This window comes from Leucoraja erinacea, chromosome 26 (genome assembly GCF_028641065.1).
Source record: "Leucoraja erinacea ecotype New England chromosome 26, Leri_hhj_1, whole genome shotgun sequence".
Lineage (NCBI taxonomy): Eukaryota > Metazoa > Chordata > Chondrichthyes > Rajiformes > Rajidae > Leucoraja > Leucoraja erinaceus.
In genome coordinates, this window is record NC_073402.1 from 32,778,304 (window position 1) to 32,787,787 (window position 9,484).

Here is a 9,484-nt window from a genome sequence, read left to right on the forward strand (position 1 = left end):
GAATGGGGCAACGTAGAACTAGTGTGAATGGGTGATCGATATCAAGATCACTCGTCTGTTTCCATGGCCTCTAGTCTTTGACATTTCCATCCTGCGAATAAGGTTCTGACTACACCTCAATATTTTATACACTTCAATCACATTTCCTCAACCTCAAATACTCAAGAGAAAACATTCCAATCGTGTTCAACTTCCGGTAGAGACAGGTTATGGCACATATTAAATCCAATCTATCAAGCAGGCTTGATGCACTGCACTTCATCTCCCCAGCCCTGCACTCATCCCTGGAACACCTGGAGAAGGACATAATCATAGAGTGATACAGTGTGGACAACTTGCCCACACCGGCCAACATGTCCCAGCTACACTAGTCCTACCTGCCCTAGCTTGATCCATATTCCTCCAAACCTGTCCTATCCATGTACCTGTCTAACTGCTTCTTAAACATTGGGATAGTCCCAGCCTCAACTACTTCCTCTGCCAGCTTATTCCATTCACCCACCACCCTTTGTGTGAAAAAGTTACCCCTCAGATTCCTATTAAATCTTTTCCCCTTCACCTTGAACCTATGTCTTCCGGCATTAGATTCCCCTACTCTAGGCAAGAGACTCTGTGTGTCTACCCAATCTATTGCTCTCATGATTTTATACACCTCTATAAAATCACCCCTCATCCTCCCTTCATCCTGAGTAGAGACCCAGCCTACTCAACCTCACCCTATAGCTCACACCCTCTTGTCCTGGCACCATCCTCGTAAATCTTTGTCAGACTTGAAAAGAGTGGATGTGGGGAGGATGTTTACACTAGTGGGAGAGTCTAAGACTAGAAATCATAGCCTCGGAATTAAAGGACGTTCTTTTAGGAACGAGATGAGATTTTTCTTTAAAGTCAGAGGGTGGTGAATCTGTGGAATTCTTTGCCACAGAAGGCTGTTGAGGCCAGGTCAGTGGGTATTAAGGCAGAGGTAAATAGATTCTTGATTAGTACAGGTATCAGAGGTTATGGGAGAGAAGGCAGAAGAATGGGGTTAAGAAGGTGAGGTAGATCAGCCATGATTAAATGGAGACTTGATGGGCTAAATGGTCTAATTCTACTCCTATTCCTTTATGACCTATAGCTCTGGTGTCAATAGTATTATCCGCAAGCTCATCTCCAAACTTATGAAATGTGGAGTCAGCCGTCACCTCTGAAACTGGATCTTCAACTTCCTGACCAACGAACCACAATCAGCAAGGATAGGGAACAATTCATCTCCTACGATAATCCTCAACACTAGTGCCCCACAAGAATGTTGTTCTCAAGCCCCCTACTATACTACTTATGACTGCAACCAAATACCAAAGCCACCAGCTTTTCCACAGAGACTGTTTCCTCCAAAGATCCTAGAGGAGCAAGATAGACCACTCCTCCGAAATCCAATGGACTGGCGTGTAGTACGTGACGGAACGTCACGGCCGCCATTTTTCAATGCGACGCGCGACTTCCGGTATGCCACCCGCTGTGATCCAAAGCAAAGATTATATAGCTCCGCTATAATCTTTGATCCAAAGCAAAGATCCTCGAGTATCTTGTAGCGGGAACAGCCCCCTCCTTTGCGTAGTTTCCCTTGTATTGCTTTAACACACACTGCACAAAATTAAAATTAACGTATATATATTTTACATATTTATATGAATGTGTGTCTGTGTGTGAGAGGCAAGTTAGAGATAATAAAGTTATTCTCATGGATCAGAAGCAACTTTGATTTAAATAATCACTATTAATTTATTTGTCTTGTAAGATGATATATATAAACCATAAAGGCAATTATATATATAATTATATAGTAATAATAAATATATGCATATATATATTTATACACATACATATATATACACATACATATATACACATACATACATATATACACATACATACATACGTATACACATACATATGCACACATACATATGGATACATTTATATGCATACATACACACATATATAAACATATATATACATACATATATACACACACACATATACATGCATATATACACATACATGCATATATACACACATATATATTTATACATATGATCATTTTCCAACGATCAATAGATTTACGATCAGTTCCTGTGAATTGGAGGATAGCTAATGCTATCCCACTTTTCAAGAAAGGAGCGTGAGAGAAAACGGGGAATTACAGACCAGTTAGCCCGACTTTGGTGGTGTGAAAGATGCTGGAGTCAATTATAAAAGATGTAATAATGGGGCATTTGGATAGCAGTAAAATAATTAGTCCAAGTCAACATGGATTTATGAAAGGGAAATCATGTTTGACTAATCTTCTGGATTTTTTTGCCGCAAGGCTTGGTGTTGGGGCCGCAACTGTTTACCATATATATTAATGATTTGGAAAAGGGAATTAGGAGCAAAACTAATGCATACATACCTACATATTTAAATTCATCTGATAAGTTGGTCAAATAACATGGGCACCTTCTTGCTTTTTTTGAGACATGGATTTTTTAAATGTGAATGTCTCATAGCAACACATTTGTGGGTCAACAGTATTTTGTACCAACCCCCACAATTTCAAATAATTCTAAATTGAACTTCTTAAACAAGGAAAACAATTTTTATTTACATCATTTTGTGTGGCTGTCAAGGTAGCTGTGTTGACTGTAATTATGAGACTGCCGGGCAGTATCACTGTGAATGGCGGTGGCTGTGTGTTTTAATGCAAGTGTGAAAAGGAGAGTAAATTTAAAGAGACAATGTGAGAACCATCAGGGTTTCATCCAAGAACCAATTTAAAGGCAAGGTTCCATCAATTACAGTATTTTAATTGAAAATCTTACTCTTAATATTCTTCCTAATTAGGCTTTTTGTGTTCCCTCTTGAACCTTGTGTCTCCCAGAGCCTCTGGGGAGGTTCTGGAGATACAATAACCCAATCTTGAGGCAAATAACCATCTTTAAAACTGGCATTGCCTCTGCCTTTAATTCTACATTCTCCGAGGATGCTGGATGCCGCGACAATCTCTTGCAACAAGTACAGAAAGGCAGTCAGCTGCAAAAAGATCAAAGAGAGGAAAGAGTATGGAAGGGAAAGGCTTTTCAGAATCATAATCAGATTTTATTTGCCAAGTATGTTTTGCAATATACGAGGAATTTCATTGGCCAGGTCAGTCATACAATTAAAAGCAACAGCACTCAAAAACACATTTTAATACGGACATTCACCAAAGTGACTCCTACACATTCCTCACTGTGATGGAAGGCGAAATAAAGTTCAAGTCCCTTCCTTTTGTTCTTCCTCGGTCGGGGGCCTCAAGCCCCCCCCGTTCAAACTCCGTTCAATGGTGAACTCCTCTTGGTCTCCAGGCCTATAGTGCTGCACAAATCACTGCACCACATGCATCTATTTATTCATTTTTCACATGGTTCATGCAGCTGGATATTAACTTGCTGACATGGAAAGAGATGCAGTGAGCATTCAATAGTTCAGACTTCTGGGTGAATTAAGGGGCTGCTTGATGGGCTGAGGGTAATCGAGATTGGCTGATTGTCATTCTTTTGGAAGAACTGATGGAAGTTCTTATGGAAAAGCTGATGAATTGACTACGGGATGAGCTGGTGGGCTCGAGGATTGCTGGATGAGTGTTCTAGAAATATAGAAAATAGGTGCAGGAGGAGGCCATTTGGCCCTTCGAGCCAGCACCGCCATTCATTGTGATCATGGCTGATCAGCCCCAATCGATAACCCATGCCTGCCTTCTCCCCATATCCCTTGATTCCACTAGCCCCTAGAGATCTATCTAACTCTCTCTTAAATCCACCCAGTGATTTGGCCTCCACTGCCCTCTGTGGCAGGGAATTCCACAAATTCACAACTCTCTGGGTGAAAAAGTTTTTTCTCACCTCAGTCTTAAATGGCCTCCCCTTTGTTCTAAGACTGTGGCCCCTGGTTCTGGACTCGCCCAACATTGGGAACATTTTTCCTGTATCTAGCTTGTTCAGTCCTTTTATTCATTTAGATGTTTCTATAAGATCCCCTTGCATCTAACAAGAGTGTTTTATTGTCATGTAGAACAATTTCCTGCATCTAGCTTGTCCCAGATAGAACAATTAAATTCTTACTTTCAGCAGCACAACAGAATCTGTAAACATAGTACACTGTAAACAATATGATAAGATCCCCCCTCATCCTTCTAAACTCCAGTGAATACAAGCCTAGTCTTTTAAATCTTTCCTCATATGACAGTTCTGTTAGGTTATTTGATGGTTAGGACAGGTTTAGAGGGGTATGGGCCAAATGCAGTCATGTGGGACTAGTGTAGATGGGACATGTTGGCCAGCGTGGGCAAGTTGAGCTGAAGGGCCTGCTTCTACGCTGTGAGACTCTATGACTAGGTGATCTGTTGAGGCTGGTGGTATGCCATGAGGAACAATGGGCATGGACCTTTGTAAACCACCACCTGGTTGAGTCTCCTTGAGTCACCATCGGCATTGATAACATCAGTCAGGGGTTGATGATCTGCAAAAAACAAGTTGGTCTCATTCTTGTTCTCTCATGCGATACAGGCAGCAGCTCTGAACTGCCTGTGTTTGCCCTCTTGGCTGTCTTGTCAAATTACGCTGGAGATTAGAGTCACCCCTGAAACAAACAGTGCCTTGTGATCCACAGGGGAAAAATAAAATCTAAATGCAAAACAATGGATGGTTTAAATCAAAGAAAATGATACAAAGAGGCCATTAGAGCAATACCGATCTAGGAAACTGAGAGCAGATTTTACAATGCATTTAAACCTCTCCCATTTTTATGAGATGCATTCCTGGAATATGTAGGAAGTTTATTGTAACCTAGTGCCCTAGTGGATTAAGGGCGGCATGGTGGTGCAGCAGTAAAGTTGCTGCCTTACAGTGGGTGCTGTCTGTACTGAGTTCGTACATTCTCCCCGTGACTGAATGGGTGTTCTCCGAGATCTTCGGTTTCCTCCCACACTCCAAAGACATACAGGTTTGTAGGCTTGGTATAAGTGTAAATTGTCCCTAGTGTGTGTAGGATGGTGTTAGTGTGCGGGGATCGCTGGTCAATGCGGACGCGGTGGGCCAAAGGGCCTGTTTCCGTGCTGTGTCTCTGTAAGAAATAGAAGCAAGGATAAGCCATCTAAGTTCACACCACCATCAGTAAGATTATTGTTGATCCTGCAACTCAACACCTTATTCCCACATTCTCTCCATTATCCTTCATCCTTTTCGTATTTGAAAAAAAATATCTCTCCTTTCAAGGGCTCGACTTCCACCATCTCACGCGATAAAGAATTCCAAGATTCCCAGCCCTTGAGTGAAGAAACTGCTCCTTGTCTCATTACTAAATATCATGACCCATATTCTGAGACTTTGGCCCTCGTTCTAGATCACCAGACCAGCCGCAATCTCCACCCACGAGTCCAATCTAAACAGAGATAGACACAAAATGCTGGAGTAACTCAGTGGGTCAGGCAGCATCTCTGGAGAAAAGGAATAGGTGACGTTGCAGGTCGGAAGCCTTCTTCAGACTGCGTTCTGACACTTCTTCTTCTTCTTATTGCGTATGGCGTGCACAGCCTAAAGTTGTAGGACAACTTGTTCTATTTGATCTTATTTGACTGTGCACACCGGGTTGATTGCATTTGTCGAAACAGGGCGGACCACGTGAAGGTTGCAATCTCCCACCCCGCGTTCTGACACCAAAGAGCAAAATGTCCAACGTAGATACAATAATAAATATATCGCCATTTGCATTAGTTTTGTGCAGTTAACAAATCACAATTTCACACAATGTACATAAGACGGCAGTTATTTGACAAATACTCTGCAGTTCGGTGCAGGAGATCTTGTCGATGAGTATTCTGGACCCACTGTTGACATCTGAAATTACAGGAGATATCATTTAGGATTAACTAATAAGAAAAAAGATGATCATAACTACATGCCTGAACAATGGATGATATATCACTTAAATGCAATTGTTTTCAGTTGTGTGGAGATCTGTATGTTGAAGATGTATTTTGCCTCTAATATGTCAATTTACCTTAAATGTAGAAGAGCTTATTAAAATCTTCTTACAAAGACCATTAAGTATTTTCTTTCTATCCTCTTTTGGACCCAAGGCATAGCAGAGCTGCCAACTCTCACGAAGAGGTAAGGGAGGGAGAGAGGGAAGGGAGGGAGATCGAGAGAAGAGAGAGAGAGAGATCGAGAGAAGAGAGGGAGAGAGAGAGATCGAGAGAAAAGAGGGGAGAGGGAGATCGAAAGAGAGGGAGAGAGAGAGGGAGAAGATCGTGAGAAGAGGGGGGGAGAGGGGAGAGGGGAGAGGGGAGAGAGGGAGAAGGGGGGAGAGGGAGAAGGGGGACAGGGAGATGGGCGAGAGGGAGAAGGGGGAGAGGGAGTGGAACGATACCACATGATAACGCGCAGCCGTCCCATTGCGGCCGCCGCCGCCTAACCCCCCGACCCACCATTGCACCCAAAGATGATAGAGCAGAGTTGTATAATATTTGATTGCACCCTTCTTCACGGCGGGCTTGTGATCTTTGCTTGTGATGTCTCGACAATTCGAGGGACATAATGGGTAACAGCCGCCGCATTCTCGGACACGAATCTGAGCTCGAAAAATCCCGTGGTCACTGGGCCTGATGTGTCCGCGGGCCATATTGTGGAGACCAATCCCTTACAAGAACAAAACCAAAAATGTACAGAAGTGTTAAAATTGTCTTTATTATTATGGTAAGTAAAGATCTATTAAAAATAAGTCTAATAACTTTCTAATGTACCGACAAACCCAGTTTCCCAATGGCTGTTGATGGGAGAACAGAAAATAACATTTTCACGACAGAATATCGACTGAAAATAATAAAAATATTTTCTCACCTTTCTTTTTTATTGGGGAACCTAAAGAATGACAGGTCGGGTCGTTTAGATTTACGATTAGAATACTTGATAGCAGAGCAGTGAGATGAAATTTAGATAAGGACGCCATGACAGTGTGGGGGAAGCCCAATAAATGCCTCGAAAAATGGCGTCGACGATCACACACGTCATACTACGCGTTTTTCGAGGAGTGGTCTATCTTGCTCCTCTAGGATCTTTGGTTTCCTCCACAACTCCCTGGTCAATTCATCCCTTCCCACCCAAACCACCCCCTCCCCAGCACTTTCCCCTTTACCTCCTCCCTCGACTCTGTCCAAGGACCCAGACGTCCTTTCAGGTGAGGCAGAGGTTCACTTGCACCTCCTCCAACCTCATCTACTGTATCCATTGTTCCAGGTGTGGGCCTCTATATATCAGCAATACCAAGCACAGGCTTGGCGATCGTTTTGCTGAACACCTCCACTCGGTCCGCCTAGACTAAACTAAACATGTTCTAACCTAGACTATTCTGATAAACCTCATGTAACTAGTAGAGTGGATAAGGGAGAACCAGTGGATGTGGTGTATCTGGACTTTCAGAAGGCTTTCGACAAGGTCCCACATAAGAGATTAGTATACAAACTTAAAGCACACGGTATTGGGGGTTCAGTATTGATGTGGATAGAGAACTGGCTGGCAAACAGGAAGCAAAGAGTAGGAGTAAACGGGTCCTTTTCACAATGGCAGGCAGTGACTAGTGGGGTACCGCAAGGCTCAGTGCTGGGACCCCAGCTATTTACAATATATATTAATGATTTGGACGAGGGAATTGAATGCAACATCTCCAAGTTTGCGGATGACACGAAGCTGGGGGGCAGTGTTAGCTGTGAGGAGGATGCTAGGAGGCTGCAAGGTGACTTGGATAGGCTTGGGTGAGTGGGCAAATGCATGGCAGATGCAGTATAATGTGGATAAATGTGAGGTTTTCCACTGGTGGCAAAAACAGGAAAGTAGACTATTATCTAAATGGTGGCTGATTAGGAAAAGGGGAGATGCAACGAGACCTGGGTGTCATGGTACACCAGTCATTGAAAGTAGGCATGCAGGTGCAGCAGGCAGTGAAAAAAGCGAATGGTATGTTAGCATTCATAGCAAAAGGATTTGAGTATAGGAGCAGGGAGGTTCTACTGCAGTTGTACAGGGTCTTGGTGAGACCACACCTGGAGTATTGTGTACAGTTTTTGTCTCCAAATCTGAGGAAAGACATTCTTGCCTTGAGGGAGTGCAGAGAAGGTTCACCAGACTGATTCCTGGGATGTCAGGACTTTCATATGAAGAAAGACTGGATAGACTCGGCTTGTACTCGCTAGAATTGTGGTGTAGGCTCGAAGGGCCGAATGGCCTACTCCTGCACCTATTTTCTATGTTTCTATCATCTCCAAAGTTGCCATATCTTTTCTGTAAAGTGGCAACCAGAACTATGTATGATACTCCAAACTCAGTCTAATAAATTTTAGCTGCAATGTTACTTAATACTCAATGCCCTGACCTATGGAGGCACGTAATTTGACCAAGTTTACAAGCTCTCCGATCACCCAAGGGTTCCTCATTTTGCCATCTTTGTCCCTGCTCCTTACTCTGTTCAGTTGGCTTTAAACAACTCCCACATGCGTTATTAAATAATAGCTACTCCAAATCACCCTCAATCTAATGATCTTGTAATCTGCCTTACCCCAAATCAGTACACCTTCCCACCCCCCAAATTCTAGATTTATTCTCGAATTTCCAAATGTCTGTTAATCACTACATGCAGCTTTTCTGTAAAAAGCTGGTTTGTCAATTATGAAAGGCAACTAATTCAAAGAAATATTGTATAATTAAAGTGGATACTACAGTACACCAAAATGTGTTTTTTTTCTTGTAAGAAGTTTAAGGGAGCAAGCTTTAGTGATATAGGAAGGAACATAAATATCTACCCCTTAATATATACCCATGTACTGGTGGCAAAATAAATTGCTAGAATAGATCGCTCAATTATTAATATATCCACGTTATAAAATAAGCAATAGAAGCATGTCTGCACACATGCAAGAAATAAAATCATGCTTTTGCTTAGATTGTACATGATTCTGATGAAATTTAACAATTGAAAACTGTTTTGGAATAATTCATCCACCTCTATCAATTTTATAATTCATTGATAACTGCATATTTAAGTAGTTCATTTTAATTGAATATTTTCACACATCACAATTACCTTCTATGTATTTTGAACGTGTCAGGTCATTTATCACGTAATTGAAGCAGTGGCTAAATTTCATTTCTCGCCGAAACAATATTTCAACTATGTGTAAATAATCACAATTGTTGGACAGGCTGTAAGAGTTACAGCATTTCCTCAAACTATTTTTTTCTGTGCAGTGTAAAAGTGTAGCATTGTGAAGCACGATTTAGTAAGTTACCAGCACTTTGATTGCCGAGTATAACAAAAGATTTTATTTCTGGTTAAAAATATCCACCAATCATCTGTGACAAAGCTGAAGTCCTGAAAAAGAAACCTTAAGAAACGAGACAGCAACACAAAATGAAGATGGCATGTGAAAAAG

General features: G+C 41.9%; 1 long non-coding RNA gene across 1 annotated transcript; it reads right to left on the bottom strand.

Moving 5' to 3' along the window:
* Positions 1–3,912: 3,912 nt before the first annotated feature.
* On the bottom strand, positions 3,913–7,118 carry LOC129709969 (uncharacterized). Its single transcript, XR_008725605.1, has 2 exons — positions 6,900–7,118; positions 3,913–5,897 (listed from the first exon to the last, which is right to left on the bottom strand). It is a non-coding gene; the product is annotated as an uncharacterized LOC129709969 (long non-coding RNA).
* Positions 7,119–9,484: the final 2,366 nt, after the last annotated feature.